Here is a 16,103-nt window from a genome sequence, read left to right as displayed (position 1 = left end):
GCATACATTGAGCTACTTCAATAGCTGGATTGTCAAGACGTGTACCCAGGAGAGGGAAGATGGATCCAGGCATACATTTTTGAGGAAACACTTGGGAAACAAAGCAAGCACCCTTCACTGTGATGTTTTGGCTGGGCCCTTGCTAGGCTCGCTGGAGAGAATGCCTTTGGAGGAATGTGGGCGCCTGGAAAGCAAGACATGAAAGACCCCAGAGAATTTAGAGGGAACCACTTAAACAGAGGTTTTTGAAAGCAAGACTCCAAAAGGGGTCAAAAGTGCTCAGATCTGTAGATGTTTAATTTAACAGATGTTGGCAAGACTACAAGATAAAGTGGATGTGAAATATTTTTTAACCAACATGCGTTATTTCAATGGTTAAATGTTTTAAAAACATTGTTTGAGTCACGCAGAAAAGCTGAAGATCTCTGTTCTCGTGTACATGAGCGAGCTTGGAGAATGTACGTGGTATGTAGGCTGGAGATTGCTTTAACTGTGCAAGAACCAGATTATCCCATCCACGGAAAGGTAAAAGCTCGAGGCCTGACATAAGCAGAGGGTAAGTTGGAAAGACCACTGACAGCCAGAGATACAGCAGTAACCATAACAACACCATCATCTTTCTTATAAGTCCTCACACGTAATTCTACTAATGACTTTTATTAAACATTTAAGCCTTAGCATTCAAGTGATTCATATTTGTTACAAAAACCCGTCCCATTAACATAAAGTACAAGTCAAAACAAAGTTAATGAGCCCTAATACATGCAGGATAATTCAAAGTTTAAGGGTGATACTAACAAAAATAAAATAAGGAAGAGTGGAAAAAATCCAGTTTCATTGTCCACCAGAGAACCTGAGTTTTATCCTTTTGGTTCATAAAATCAAATCTATTGCTCAAGTGACTCTTACACTGTTATTAAAGTAGTACAAGAACACATATATGTGCATAATTAAGTACCCCTATGTGCCCGTAAAAGGTCTGCCTGGCTGTCCATGGGGAATGCGAGCGGGACTTGATTCATAAGCATGAAAGAGGGAATGTCATTACTGTAATCCCCCTGTATTTCACTACTTTGTCTGGGGCTCAGCCTTACGTGATGGGGTGGTTGGGCAGGATATGGGCTGTATACCCTGTACGTCCAAGAGGCAATAGTAGATTGGCCTGTAACTGCATAGGTGAGTGTTGGTCTTACGAAAATTTAAAGTATAACTCAAGTCAGGCACACACAAAAAATGAGGCACTAGGAATATGAAGTATATCTGAAAATTTAGATGGATATTTTTTTATTTGCCTTCTGGTTTTGCACTGTCAGATATGAATGGCAAATGGATAAGTGGAAAAAAGTCACTGATAACTTCCTGCCCTTGAAAACATGTGATCTGGCTTAAAGCACCAGCATTTTTATCTTTGTGTTTAAATGAGGAGACTAAACATGTTCAAGAAACAAAAAGGGTGGACAGAACAGCTCTAAAATGCCATTTTGGAAGTGACGAGTGTGCAGTTGCTTGGTGACCAATTTCCTACCACAGCTATGTTCATTTTCATGTGGCTCCAGTACCCACAATGTCTGAGAGCTGGCCTGAGAGCTGCCCAGTCACCCAGTCTTGATAATTTTGGACGTGAAAAAAGGGAACAATTAGCAACATAACATAAAGGATTTGTGGAGCAGGGCATGCATGGAAACACTGTGCCCATCTCCTGAAACACCTCCTAACTCTGCTCCTTGGTAAATAATCTCATGGTGCTACAGTAAGTCCTTGAAGAGAATGAGAGGTTCTATAGCAGGATCTACAGCTGCTTTGTAGAGGCAGTCAAGCTCCTTTTGAGGAGCCTCCCCTGTGGGACCTGGGACGTTCCCAGGAGGGATCCCTGTGGCAAAGTGTCTCTCCTCTCTCTGTCCCTGGGGCAAGCACCACATTATGCCGGCAGCAGAGAGGAGGCAGCAGGGACATTTTTTTGTGAGGTAGGAGAAGAGTCACCTGTGCCCCAGGGCTGCTCTGGGGGCTGTAAGCTCTTGGGCCAAGAGTCCAGAAATAACCCAGGAGCTGTCAGCTGGAAAGCCCGGATTTACAGACTCTCCAAGAAAACAAGGCTTAATAAAAAACTTGAAGTAGAATTAGAGAAAATGGACTGACGTGGACATGGGAAAACATTCTACAGCATAAATTACAATTTCTCCCCCGTTCGGAGAGAGGTAAGAATTTAATCTCCATTAATTTCATCCAGCAGATACAGGTAGCAAAGCAGCCCTCTGCATGGGAGAGTTAACAGTGCTAAGGCTGATACGGAGAGACAAGATGCACTTTGGAGACATAGGAAAAATGCATCTCTGAGAAAGTTTCCACTATTAATATTTTTCCCTTGCAAATGTGGGTCTTCTAAAACACTCTTTTCTTTAGGAAGGATCTAAATGAAGAGGAGGTGGGAAGTAGAGCTACAAAGCATGTAAGAAAGCTTCAAATACATGAGTGGGAGGAAGGAGGAAGAAATGAAAGAATAATGAAGCTTGCATCACTGGGAGCAAACAACAGAAGAAGGGAAATGCACGTACTTGTGGCTAAATTTTGCAGGAACTTTGGCTGAGATTTAAAACTGCTGTGGTTAGCATAGATACAGGCACAGAGTAATTGAGATGACCTGATCAAAGGACAAAGAAACGCTACTACTGATTTCATTAGGAATATTACCTGGCTTAGAGTTAATGGATAAGCACAGGAAAAAATGCTTTCTTTATAACGTTGATATGGAGTGGCCCTGCAAAGGGGAATTGGCACCTGCAGTGTCTACGGTGATCATGCGATTTGAGGTTTCCTTGGATGGGGCCAGGATTTTGCCCTTCATGGAGACTCCTGTTGGCATCTGTGGGATTTCCATACGTGGTGATGTTGTAACAGATATTCATATTTTAAAAACAATTAGCATATGTCTTGTTATTAACATGGTGCCTGGGGTCCCCAGCACTAGCCACATCGATAGCTGAGCCCAGGTGCTCAGCTGCTCCTGAGATGTTTTGATTAAAACTAGATCAGGTGTTTCTACTTCAAGAGCATCTCCAGCAACCACCACACCAATGGCTACCCATCTGAACTAGGAAACAAGCCTGGAAAAGGATCCTGGGGCTGAGTTTATTCCATGCCTTCCCATTTTTTGTCAGTGCTTCGCTGTAAGGGCACCGTTAGGCGTTTGGCGAACAGGGTTGATCTCTCCTTCTGCAGACTTGGGCGTATTGCAGAGCAATCAGTAGAAAACTTTGCACTGAACAGAACAAGGGACCTGTGTGTCTTATGCAAGAATCCCGTGGAATGGGAACGCCTCTATCCATCTCCCTGTCACCAAAAACACCTCCAAAAGGAAAACTGTAACTTTGCTCAGAAAAGCCAGAGTTTTATATTCATTTTGGAATAAACTGAGCCCATCCATCCATTAAGGAGGCGAGTGTCAGGGAATCAACAGGAGGTTATGGCCATCTGCACAGATGAGCAGTGCCCAGGGATATAGCTAGGACCAAGATGGGGGGCAGGGAGAAGTTTCATGCCAGCAATTTTTACAAATGAAAGGATCTAGCTGCTACTTCAACCCATGCTGGCTTTTCACAATCCATCCTGAGACAGCAAGAAAAAAATGCAGAGGTACGAAGTTTCCATTCCCTTTTGCCTGTAAAACTATATTCGATACAGATACAGAAAAACATTCCTTTTTTTTTTTTCAAATCTTATCATCAAAATTCAGAGTTGCTACTTTTTGCATGTTGTTGACCTCCAAAGGTTGCAATATGCTGGTGCAGAATCTGCATTTCTTTGTGTCACTCCCACATCAAAGCGCGTTGAGTCTGGGTTGGGAGCCCTGTGCAGTACAGTTGAGTAGCGGAGTTTGGGTAGGCAGGAAAAAGGGTTGGCAGGACACAGTTCTTGCTCTGCCCTGTGTCCACACTCAGTGTCAAGGAAAGGATGTATCTCTTGGGGGAAAAAAAAAAATCTCATCCCATCCCAAACCAGTCATTTCCATGTTATGGCCAAATAAATCTAAAGGTGTAAAGCTAAGCTTTTCCTATAAATACTACAGCAATCTCGCATACCTTGAGTTTTCATTCTATAGGGTTAGTTGGAGAAAGGTAAATTTACAACGAATAATTAAATGCCCTTTACAGGCTTGACAGTTCCCTGGGTGTGTGGCAGTGCTAAAGGCGCCAGCTCCCTCTGAGACCCCGCAAGCCTTTGCACTCACAGACGGGTTGCAGTGCAGCCCTGTCGTGGTTTTGCGGGGATCGAATCAGCTTTCTGCTCAGAAAAGCTACATTTCTAAAGCTGCATTTTTAAGAATACTGTAGCACCCGATTCAGTGAGAACAAAGTTGATAAGACACTTTGTTTTAGTGTGTAGCCAGCCGTGGTATGCAGGTATCCATAGTGATCAAGGACTTTCAACTGTTTTTGCTAAGGGTCCATATGTCCAAGAACCTGGGTGGAGTGCGGCCAGGGTGACTGACACCTGAATTGGCAAGTGGGAAAGTGGGTATTCCATACTATGTAACTTCATGTTGACTGTAAATTGGGAAGTTTGTTGGGGACGGCCTCTCTTGTTCACCATCCCTGGAGGGTGTTGCTCATTTTTCTGCTCCTGAGGCCTACTCCCGCTTTTCTAGGATTATGGATTTGGGATTTTCCTGCTCTGGGATTGTTAGCTGGGAACGGGCTGGACATTGGTCAAAGGGTGGTAAGCAATTGCATCGTACATCACTTGTCTGTATATATATTATTATTATCGTCATTATTATCATCCATTTTATTTTATTTCAGTTATTAAATAGTTCTTATGTCAACCCATGGATCTTCCTTCCTTCCTCCAATTCTCCTCCTCGACTGGGAAGGGGTCACTGGTTGATAGAACAGCTGGCTGTTGTTTAGCCCGGGATAAAGGCTAAACCGAGACCAGTCCAAAGCTCCCTCTCCCCTGCTTTCATGGGAGCAAGGCAGGAGAGGTGGCATGAGGAGGCTGAGATGAGGGTTGCAGAGCGGTAGAGGAGCGAGGAGGAGGAGGCAGGGTGCACCCTTGGTGCTCTCCTGGCTTGAGGAGTTTTCGGTTATTTGGCTGTAAAGAACACAGCATAACGAGGTGCCAGGCCTCGCCTGGTGCACCCGGCTGGTGAGACCACAACAAGCGTAGCAGTTTTAGTTCGGCATGTCTCAGCTTTCGGCACACACACTGGAGTCCGGCTCCAGTGGCACGAAGGTCGCTCTCGGTTGCAGGGCGATGGCCCGGGCAGGCGGCCAAGGCGCGCAGGCATTCACCGACGGGTCCTGCCCGTCCTGGGCGGCGGGACGAGGGCAGGGCTGCCCGCCCACACCAGGAGTCCGTAGGGCCGGCGCCCCAGTGGGACAGCGGGCCCGAGCGGGGTTTCCCCTGCGGGAAAACGAAAAGAAAGCGTGGGAGCGGCCATCCGCCGCTTTCCCCCAGCCCCAGGATAGCTGTGTCCCCATGCACCCGCAGGAAAACACCCCCTGGGGAGCGGCCGCCCCCAGCTCGCCCCCGCCGGCTTCCTCATCCCGCGCTCCCCCCTCTCCCGAAGTTTCCTTCGGGGAGGCCCGGCCGGGCACCCGCCGCCAGCTCCGGGAGGTGGCCCGGCGGGGCGGGGCGGGGCGGGCGGGCGGCGCTAGGGCCCGGCGGGGCGCGGCGCCGCCGCCGGGGGTGGGGGGGCGGCAGGCGGCGGCGCGGGCTGCGGCTGCCTCCCGCCGCGGGGCGCGGAGCGGGGCCGGCCGCGGGGAGCGCCCACCCCCGCGGCAGCGGCGGGAGCCGAGGGCCGCGGCGAGGAGGTAACGGCTGCGGCGACGGCGTTTCGCGGTGTCATTGGGAGCGTGTGCGTGCGTGCGTGTGTGTGTGCGGGTGCGTGTGTGTGTATGTGTGTGTGCGCCAGCCGGCCCCCCGGCAGCCGCCGCCCCCGCGCCCCGTCCCTCCCGGGGCAGGGAGCGCCGGCCAAACTTTTGGGGCCGCTGGGCCCTTGGCCGCCGCGGGCGGGAAGCGGTGCCGCCCCGGGGGCCGCGGCGGGGAGTTAGTCGGGGCTGCCCCGCGCCGCCCACCCCTGTCCCACCTCCGAGCCCCGGCGGGCGCGCAGCCCCGCCGCGCTGGGGACGCGGAGGCGGCAGCCCGGCGGCGGGCAGCAGCGAAGGGCGCCCCGGGGCGAGCAGCGGACGTGCGCGGGGCGGCCGCCGGGCCGCATCCCGGGCGGGCGGCGCTCCGACAGCGCCGCGCCGCCCCGCCGGCTCCGGCCTCGGCTCCGCGGGGGCGCCCGGACGTGGCCGCGGCGGGGGGGAAGGAGGGAGGGAGGGACGCGGGGGCTGCAGCCCCGGCCGGGCCCCGGCGGCCGCTGGCGGGGCAGCGGCGCGGCCGGCGGCGGGCAGCCACCCCGCCGTCTCCCTTTTGTTCCTGCGTGCCGCCGGCTGTTAGATCCGCGCCCGGGCAGAAGCCGCTCGGTACTCCGCGGGCTCCGTCTGTGTCTGCACAGACGCCTGAAGGGCGTCCGCTGGTCCGTCAGAGCCGCCAGCAAAGGTATTTTTGCTATTTCACATCAGCTTGCTCTTCTTCGGTGCTGACTCTTAACTTGTCTGGAGTTACCGTGAATTAATTTCTTCACAATACATGCATGTCTTCCTGCACGCTGGAGAAGGATTTCCGTATTAACCTGCCAACTACGCCGCGGTCGGTTATTATTTGTGTTATTAAAAATATGCCTGTGAAAATCTGTTTGCACGGCTACAGTACGGCTGCTCTTACAACCCAGCTTACTGAAACTTTAATTGCAGCAGGCGATGTTTTACTGTGGAGCCATTTACGTCAGAGCAGACCGTTACTCTGGTGGGATAGTGGCATCTCTTAGACGGTCGTTTTTCGTGCAGGTAGGGCTCCTCTTGTTTCATGGGACAAATCAGAAACAAAAATGAGCGAACAATGAAAATGAGTTTCTGTGGTATTAAAAAAAAAAAACAAAACAACAAACGACATGGTAACGTCTGTTATGGACACAGTAAACGGGCAGCCAACCCCCAGGTTTCTCCAGCGTAGCCCACGTATCAGCTGGTAAACAACATCAACTGTGTTCACTTTGCAGTCAAAAATATAAGGCCTTGCAGCCCTGGCTGCCTGAGTGTTACGTGTCATTAGAGTAGCTCTCGTGGAGGAGAGGGACTGTCCCAGGAGCTGTAAAATCTATAAACACTTTTCTGATTGGTTTAAAAATTTAGACACAGGAAGCGGATGGTATCTAATAACAGACAAGTGGAGACACTGTTGTCATGGAAACTGAGAAGACTACCCCCCCCCCCCCCCCCCCCCCCCATTTATTTAAAAAAAAAGAAAAAGAAAAAAAGTCTGCATATCATCAGAAATGCCTGCAGACCGCCTTGGCTGCTGTTGCCTTTCCCACAGCATCTGTTGAAACCTGAGAACGTGCCTGTCAAATCAAGGTCATTTTACAATAAAACCCCGTGCCGCCCGTCTCCCCTCTTCCCTCTCTGGACCTCTTGTCCCGCTCTTTCCACCCCAGGAGGAGTTTGGGAGAGGGAGCCCGCCTGCCCGGTGCCCACTGGGCTGCCCTCTGTGTGGTGGGCGTCTTGCCCCAGGCCTGCCTGTGGCCGTAGAGGGAATGCTGGGATGAGGAAGGGCTCGAAGCAGCAGGACCAAAGGGGTTAAAAAAAAATTGTAGTGAGGGATGATTTTTTTGTTTTAATCTAATGACCAGGCCGCGTTTGTTTTCATGGGCATCTACGGACCTGGGAGAAAAAGCTGGGATTGATTAGGTCTCCCTCTGTTCCTCCTCATTTCAGAGTTATATTAAAATGTAGTGATTTGGACTTGAATATTAAGGCCTTTTCACAACTTTGCCTCACTTGGAGAAAAAAAAAAAAGGCAAATGGCTACAGGAAACCCTGTGCAATTGCTTTTAATAAAAAAAAATAATAAATCACTGTTTGGTTATGGCATGCTATTTGAGGACAAAAGCAGGGATATGAGAATAAAATATACTTCATTACTGATGAATGCAGCATGAGAAAATCAGACTATTATTGTGGTAAATTGAAGTTTTACTTTGCTGGACTATTGAAAGTTTATTGTGTGTGAAAGGAGAGAGCTATTTTGCTTTTGGAGCAGGAGAGAAGTATTTCACAGCAAACTCACAAGAAAGGTTTTAGTGGTTTTGCTTATTTTCTTGGGCAGCAGCTGTTGATTTCAGATGTTCGTAATGGAGAGATGTCTTTGAGTATTCACTGCGTTTTCTCCGAAACATTTCATTTTGTTGCTCCCTTTAATCTTCATTTTGCAGTGACCAAGCCGAGAAAAAGCACTTGAGTGCTTCACCCACTGTATAAATCATCACTCTGAAACCTTAAATGACTGCTTCGACCTCTGTTACCTCTTTGCTTGGCATATTTCACTTTTCGCATTATTATTTCTTAAGAAAACCAGAGGTTGGTGAGCAGGTCTTGTGGATCGGGAGGTAAATCCTGCAGGGCGCTGAGGCGAAGGTGCTCAGCACCCTCTCCGCCCACACCTTTGGATCTTGCCATCTGAAAACCCCGAGACCTGGCTTTAAAATCTGGCTGTGGGCAGAGCGCCCTAAAGGGATGGGTTAGGGTTAGGTTAGCGCCTGCGTCTGCTCCTGGAGTCCCCACTGGCTGCTGGGCTGGAACAGCACCGGGGAGCAGGAGCTGGGACCCCCCTTCTGCTGTGAGCAGGCAGGCGGTGGCCGGCAGGGAAAGGCTCAGGGAGTTGGGCAGTTGCGTGTTTAATCCAGCTCACGTCTGATTAGCTGCTTTTAATTGCTGTGGAGTTCAAATGGAGAAAGTTCGGCTTGGTGGCGAAAGTGTGCTCGCTTCTAGAAGCGAATTTCCTGTTATCGGGAGCGCCCTTATCTGCAGGAAGGTTCGCCGGCAGGAAGTGTGTCAGTTGCTTGTTTTTACACAGAGAAGGAAATGAACTGGATTAGGTACTTTCTAGATTTACCCTTCATCGTCCTCTGTGTATGTGCTACTCTATTTATCTCTAATGGTTTTAGTTTGTAAAAGCTTTATGATGTCAGTCATTCCTGAGGGAAATGCGAGAAGTTAAACGCTTGTGTTGTCCTGCCATTTTTTGCTGTTTTAAAAAAACTCCCCACCAACCTCTGTGGGCCACATTTTCAAAAGTATCCAGTTTGCAGTTTATACCTTTGGAGCCTTGTTAATGATACTCAGATAGGCTTTTTTTTCTCCTTCCCCCTCCTTAGAATGAAAGATCAAAAAATGCACCAGTTATTTTGCTAATAGGAGCAGTCCTTACACTTCTGAACTGCCTTTCATCATGGATCATAAATCACTTTACAGAAATTCATTTTTTAATATCCACAGATGTTGTATGAGCACAGGAAGCTGAAACGTAGCATTTCACATGGGTTCCCCAAAGTTGTAAGGAAAATTAGGAGCAGAGCTCAGAGTCAAATTAATTGCCCCTTAATTAGCAATTGCTAATGGATTAAAACTTTGAAAATGTGTCTGTCTTTCCCAAGTGCACTCGTGCTAACGTGCCAATGCAGTGCGTGTGTATTTGGGATGTGAGTTCGGGGGTGAGAATATAAGCAGCGGTTTCAGAAAATGCCAGTCTTCTACTGGTCCCCATCCAGTGTGGTGTGACTGGGATGCCGGCTTGGAGGCTTGTAAGATTAGACACAGCTTTGGATGAAGGTCCAGACTAAAGGTTTAGGGCTGAGGTTTAGGTCATTGTGTTCTAGTAAGCAGGGAGGTTCAGGGAAATGAAAGTTATATTTCTCTGATGTCGGCTCACAATGGAGTATTTATGGCGTTAAGCTGAACTTTCGCAGAGGGTTTTGAGGAGGAAACGTGGAAAAGTTACATAAACTTGTAAGAAGCTGCCTGGCATGCTGAACAGCTTCGAGTAGTGATTTTTGAAGGCGTAGGAGATGTGTTGATGTTAGGAGCTGTTGCTGGCAGAAGAGGCTGCCAGGGCTGTCCAGAAGCCTAAGCTGGGCTGGAACGGGACTGTCCTGGCTGATGCTGGAATTTGCCAGTTCGTGACTTCAGACGTAACACAGTGCAGCGTGACTTTGGCCACAATTTTGAAATGTTTCTAATGAAACCGCATTTGGCTTGTTACCTGCTCTCATGGCCAAGCCAAAGTAAAACTGTAACAAGAAAAATGGAAAAAAGAAAAAAAAGAAAGGATTCCAACAAAGCAACATTTTATTTAAGTGTAAAAGTTACAGCCCTGTTTTTTCAGAAGCGATCGGCTGATTCTGGGAAACCAGCTTGAAGCTGTGGAAGGCAAGGCAGTTTTTGGGAAGCGACTCTCTCCTAGGCTTTGGAAATCCTACTCCATTTAAGGTGCCTGAAATTTGGTTGCCAAGCATCAGGACAACTCACACCCTCCTTCACTTCACTGTAACACTTTAGGTGCCTTTAGCAGACTTGGGACTTTTACTTGATTTGAACTGAAGCTGACTGTCTAGCCTAAGGTTTGCACCTTGGCAGCCTGCATGCTCCCGAAGGAGCGAGGCTCCCTGCACCCTGATTGTCCCCCTTGGGGATGGACACAAAGCGATGGAATAATCAGGCTCTGGAGGTGGCTGGTGAGAGGGGTCTGGGGAATGGCTAAAACTTGCCACAGCTGGACACATGACTTTCAGGTGGTTCGAGTCATGTAGGACCACCCTCATGTTAGCCCAGGCGCTGGTGGCCACTTGCTTGCCAGCAGTCAGTTTTTTCCCACCTCTCTTTGGGAGGATCAGACGTAACATGTAATGCTCTTTCAAAACTCTCTCTAAAACTTATTTTTGTGATTTAGCCAAGCTGGCAACTAAGCACCACGCAGCCGCTCTTTCAGTCCGGTGGGAGTGGGGAGAAGAAAATATAACAAAAGGCTCCAGAGTCAAGATGAGGACAGGGAGGGATCACTCACCAATTACAGTCATGAGCAAAACCAGACTTGACTTGAGGAAAAATCAATTTCATTCATTACCAATCACGTCAGAGAGGATAATGAGAAACAAAGCCAGATCTTAAAAAACACCTTCCCCACCTCTTCCTTCTTCCTGGCTCTACCTTCTTCCCCACAGTGGTGCAGGGGGATGGGGAATGGGGGTTATGGTCAGTCCATCACACGTTGTTTCTGCCGCTCCTTCCTCCTCAGGGGGAGGACTCTTCACGCTCTTCCACTGTTCCAATGTGGGGTCCCTTCCCACAGGAGACAGTTCTCCATGAACTTCTCCAACGTGAGTCCTTCCCTCAGGCTGCAGTCCTTCACAAATTGCTGCAGCACGGGTCCCTCCTGCAGGGTGCAGTCCTTCACCCACAGGCTGCTCCAGTGTGGGCTTCCCATGGAGTCACGGCCTTCTTTGGGCACAGCCACCTGCTCTGGCACAGACTGCTGCACCGTTCATCTCCATGGGTGGCAGAGGGGCCGCTGCCATCTCACCACGGGCTGCAGGGGAATCTCAGCTCCGGCACACCTCCTCCTGCTCCATCTTCACTGACCTGGTGTCTGTGTAGTTGTTTTTCTCACATCTCAGCCCTCTCTCTGCTGTAGCTGCACCAGGTCTGACCAGCCCAATAAACTCTCGTGGCTCCGGTGGGATGAGCTCTGCCCAGTGGGTGCTTTGGGAGTGGAACGCTTTGGAGTGCTCCAAGCCATGGCCACTGCCCTCCTGCCAGGGAAGCTTCTAGCAGCTGCTCACAGGAACCATCCATGTAGCCTCTCCCCGGCTACCAAAACCCCACCACACAAACCCAACACACTCATCTGTTCCGTAAGGTCTGCAGAAATCGGACAGGCTAAGTCTGTGGGAGGTGGAACATCTGCCTGTTATGCTGGACAGTATTTTGTCTCTCTTTCCCTTTATTTCTCTGTCTGTAGTCTAAAAGTCTTTTTGCTGGAGATGGTCTTTCTCTGTGTCGGCACTGACTGCAGGACAGACAGGTGGCAAGGCTGGGACCTGTGGTGAGGGTTGGTAGGTGTCACTGAACGGGAAGATCTGCCTAGCTGTTTGATACTGTAGTTTTTTCCAGCATTAGTGGGAATTTACATCAATACTAGCCAATATAATAAAGTTTCCAACACTGCATGTTTTTACCTTTTACTGAAAATAGATTAAAACCAGATAAATATAGGTGTTATTTAAGGACTGAGTAGTTTTGGCGCACACCAGCTTCTCCCTTTTCCCAGCTCCCACGTGCTGGGTTCTGGTGGGACCCTGCCTGTGAACTCAGTTTGCTCAGGCCGAGCGTGAGGTTCCCTGGTAGGAGCCTGATGGCAAAGCGTTGACTTGGCACCTGTTTGCTGATACAGCCCACTCACGGTGTCTGGGCATACTTATTTTTGTTTCAAGGAAAATAGACCTGACTGCTTAAGAGATGAGGCTTTACGTACAAGGCAACCCAAGCTAGAGTCTGGAAAGCGTTTCACAGAGCAGCAGCTTTATTGGGAATTGTTCCTAATACTGTACGGCAAAGCTGTCGCTCTTTTTAGCGTAGTTCTTTTGTAGTTTTGCTCCCACTGAACCGAGCAGCGGCCTCGTGTCTCCTGTGACCCTGCCTCCTGTCTCAGGCTCGCCAGGCTCTCCGCTCCAGCCCCTGGCAGCTCCCCGGTACAGAGTGGCTTTTTGTATTTTCTCATGGGCTTTGTAGAGAGGCCAACCTTTTCCCTGGATAAAGTTGGCTTCCGGCACAGCAAGCAGATGCAAACTCCCCAGCCCGACCCATCCTTGCAGAGCCGTGCTTGGTGTTGCTTCCCTCAGTAAGATGTTCTCATTGCCAATTTAATTGCTGGCCGGGCTGCTCTGGGAAAGGAGCAGAGGCATTAGAGGGGTTACAAGAGGTTGTCAGAGATGGGAGGAAGCTGAAGGTCTGACCCATCCAGATTTAACTGGATTAAATCTCATTTTACCCCCAACTCCAACCTGTTTTGATCTGGGTTTTACAGTAGATCGTTTGTAGAAGCTACCCAATTAATATGTTAATTTTAACACCAGATTTTGTAAAGCTTTTTTGTTGGAGGTGGAGAAGGGATCCAAATGTTTTGATCCTATTTTTATCATTATCTTCACTGAATTTTTCTCATTCTGTGCTTTGCAGAGAGGAGTGAAATTTTAATAAATCACTGATATTCTTTCACTTCATTAACATTTTATCATTGTGGCATTGTACATATGTTGGACTCCTTAGTACTGTCATTAAGGGTCTGATCTTGCTCCCATACTCCCACATCCCTCTAGATACAGAAAACACTAAACGCAGGTGCTACTCTGCTTTTTGGAAAAAGCTTTTCGCTTTTTCCAATAGATAGTAAATGGAACAAAACATATAAGGTGTTTTTTGGGTGCGTTTGTTTTTTTTTTCAAAATGGAAACATTTGTATGAAGATAGCAGCCATGGTTAGGTTGGAGCCACCAAGCACCAAGCCTCCAGCTGTTGCGAGACTTAACGGTGTGGTCTAGAGAGCACGAAGACACAGTGTGCTGTTGTGGTGTCATTTGGATCATTTTACAATGCAGTATATTTGGTTTAAGCAGGGATTTAAAATAGTTATGAAACTTACAGGTGCTTTCCCTGGGATAGCACAGTGCTTGGTATTAGGATGGCACAAATAACCTGTGACGCTTCACGTAATCTTGGCAATTAAGTACGCAAGTTTGCAGGTGTGTGCCCACATTGTGTTAAACAGGTGCTTTTTAATTATGTCCTAATCCGAAATTGGATGTTGAACTTCCATGGCAGATCTTCTTCTCTTTTTTTTTTTTTTTTTAGCATAAAATAACCCTCTGAATTAGTGCATAATCTGTTACTGCTAATTAAATACCCTTAGCACACCAAATTACATCAGACATATTCAGAAGGCACAAGAAGCCATGCATGGCTGAGGAGTGGACAGCGGGTAGGTGCAGGAGGCTTGCACCTGCAAGTGGAAAGGAAACTTCTGGGTTGTGAGCAGCAGAGAACTAATGGCCAGGTAAGAATTTCAGGAATATGGAAAGAGTGTGGCTGTTAGGAGACTGTAGGATAAGAGATCACAGTAATAAACACAGGAGATGTTGAGGGCCCTGGCTGAGGGTTTTACTTGTTAAATAGAATATATTTGCTTTTAGAGGCAGCAGGACAGAAACTCATCTTTTGTAAATTGGTATAATGCCATTGGAGTTAGTGGCATTACACTGATTTACACCAGGTGATGGTCTGTCCGGTGGTATTACAAGAAAAGCGAAGATGTGAAGGGTGGGGGAACTGGAAGAGGTTATAGACCTGAGCAACAGGAAGGGTGGAAGTTTGTTCAAAATTGATAGCCGCTGAGCAAGCGAAGAGGTTTGGTAGGAAAGATGGAAAGGTCCATTGCAGCTATATTGGGTTTGATTTGATGATGAGACACCCAGCCAAGAGATGTTAGCAAGGCAGGCTGAGAGATGGGCTTGGCTGGAGAGGAGAGTCGGTGACGGAAATGTACATTTCTCCTTGGCAATTGGTGTGTGAGTGAATAAGATCACACACAGAGTGAGGAGGTGGGATGGGGGAAGACCAAGGCCATAGCAGGAACCAGGGGAAAAATAAAAAAAAGCCAAGGCCACAGCAGGAGCCGGGGGAGAGGAGGTGGAAGGAGAAAGCAGTCTCTAGACCAGGATGAGGAGGGCCAGAAGACAGAGTCTCACAAAGCCAAGGCTGGAAAAAATCGCAATCTAGAAAGAGGAACAGACCAAATTTATCAAATATTATGTAAGGTTGAGAAGAGAAGGGGAATGACATTGACTTCTTTAGAGGCATGAGCCGTGAATAATCTCTACTACAATTAGTAAACTTTGAAAAGCTGACCTATAAATAAACTGCATCTTAACTGGTATGTCTATTTTTTTTTTCCCTGGTCTTCTGTTGTTGCAAAGTAGTCTCATGTAATGGTGCAACAGACCTTAATGTTCTGGATATGGTTACAGCAGCGTTGCTCATAGATGCTGCACTGTGTGTGGTGCTGCTGTGGCTGCTCCATGCAGAGCCCTGTGCCTCGCTTTTCCAGGGGGTGGAGTGGCTGTGCCAGCCCCGCTTTAGTCCGGGGCCCCACAGCTGGGCGCTGTGCCCGCTGCAGTCAGGGTCCTGGGGGAGGCGTTGCAGTCAGGTTATTGCTCAGGAAATTCAAACAAGTACCAGGAAGTCACAGGGTTTTGGTTAAATATACTGACATGGTCACTGTGGTTGCCGTACCCCAGTTATTAGACCTCGTGTGGGGGGAGCAGGGCGGTGCCGAACCACTCCTGGTGCTCGGGGGGGCAGCGGATGGGATCCTCTCCGATCTGCGGACGTCTGATGGGAGCAGGGCTGGGGTGTGATGAGGAAGGTCTGAGGGAAATATTGCAGCTCCAGCTCGTGTTCTGACCAAGCACAAGATCTCACTTTGGATGCATTTTGCCGTGGAGTCACTTTGTGCAAGGAGGAAGAAAATGCAGATTGGAAAAAGAGCAAAAATGTGGAAAAAAAGAGTGAAAACGTGGAAATTAAGCAGGTGCGCTAAGGATGGTCATCCTTGTTCACAAGCAGTTCTGGTTACTGGAGCAACTGCAACCCGTTTACAGTCCTGGGGCCTGCTGCAGAGACTGGGAACAGTCTAACTGGAAATGAGCCTGGCTTAATTGGACCAAGACAAGAAAAATGAAAAAAAGGTCAAAAGTGAAAAGTAAAGTGCATTTTAAAAATCCTTTTGTTTTTGTAAGCCGGGTTGCCGTTTCTGAAGGGTGGGGACGTTCCCTGTTCGTCTCCATGACCAGCACTTCAGAAGCAGCCAGCCTGGGTCGGAATGTAAATGTCTTCAGAAACAGAAAACACTTTGGCTTTTCACATGGAACGGTTTATTTCTTTCCTAGTTGTATCAAAAGCACGTGTTTCTGCAATCGCAGTAGTTTGAGGACAAAAGCTGAGCACCTTGAAGCTAAAATAGTTGGGAGGCTGCTCCTGGCGAAAGGAAGGAGAGATGTGGAGGGCTCAGAGGCACAGGAACGGGCTGCAAAGCCTTTCACCACAGGTCACCCAGGTGGGTTATCTCCAGAAAGCACTAGTTGCCCTCTGGCAATGGCGGTTGGCAGTTGCAGA

The 16,103-nt window shown here is 48.5% G+C and overlaps 1 protein-coding gene across 5 annotated transcripts in view; it reads left to right on the top strand.

The window, feature by feature from the left end:
* Positions 1 to 5,772: 5,772 nt before the first annotated feature.
* FOXN3 (forkhead box N3) overlaps positions 5,773 to 16,103 on the top strand; it is a 230,669-nt gene continuing 220,338 nt past the window's right edge. For 4 of the 5 annotated variants that reach the window (XM_086613090.1, XM_086613088.1, XM_086613083.1 and 1 more), the window contains exon 1: positions 5,773 to 5,810. The gene's annotated coding sequence lies outside the window, so the exon portion shown is untranslated. Of the gene's footprint in view, positions 5,811 to 6,466; positions 6,544 to 16,103 lie in introns of those variants that run through there. The other variant, XM_086613084.1, reaches the window with a different exon arrangement.

This window comes from Tauraco erythrolophus, chromosome 6, assembly GCF_009769465.1.
Source record: "Tauraco erythrolophus isolate bTauEry1 chromosome 6, bTauEry1.pri, whole genome shotgun sequence".
In the NCBI taxonomy this organism is placed as follows: Eukaryota; Metazoa; Chordata; class Aves; order Musophagiformes; family Musophagidae; genus Tauraco; species Tauraco erythrolophus.
The sequence above is the reverse complement of the archived record's forward strand: the minus strand, read 5'-3'. Positions and strand labels throughout refer to the sequence as shown.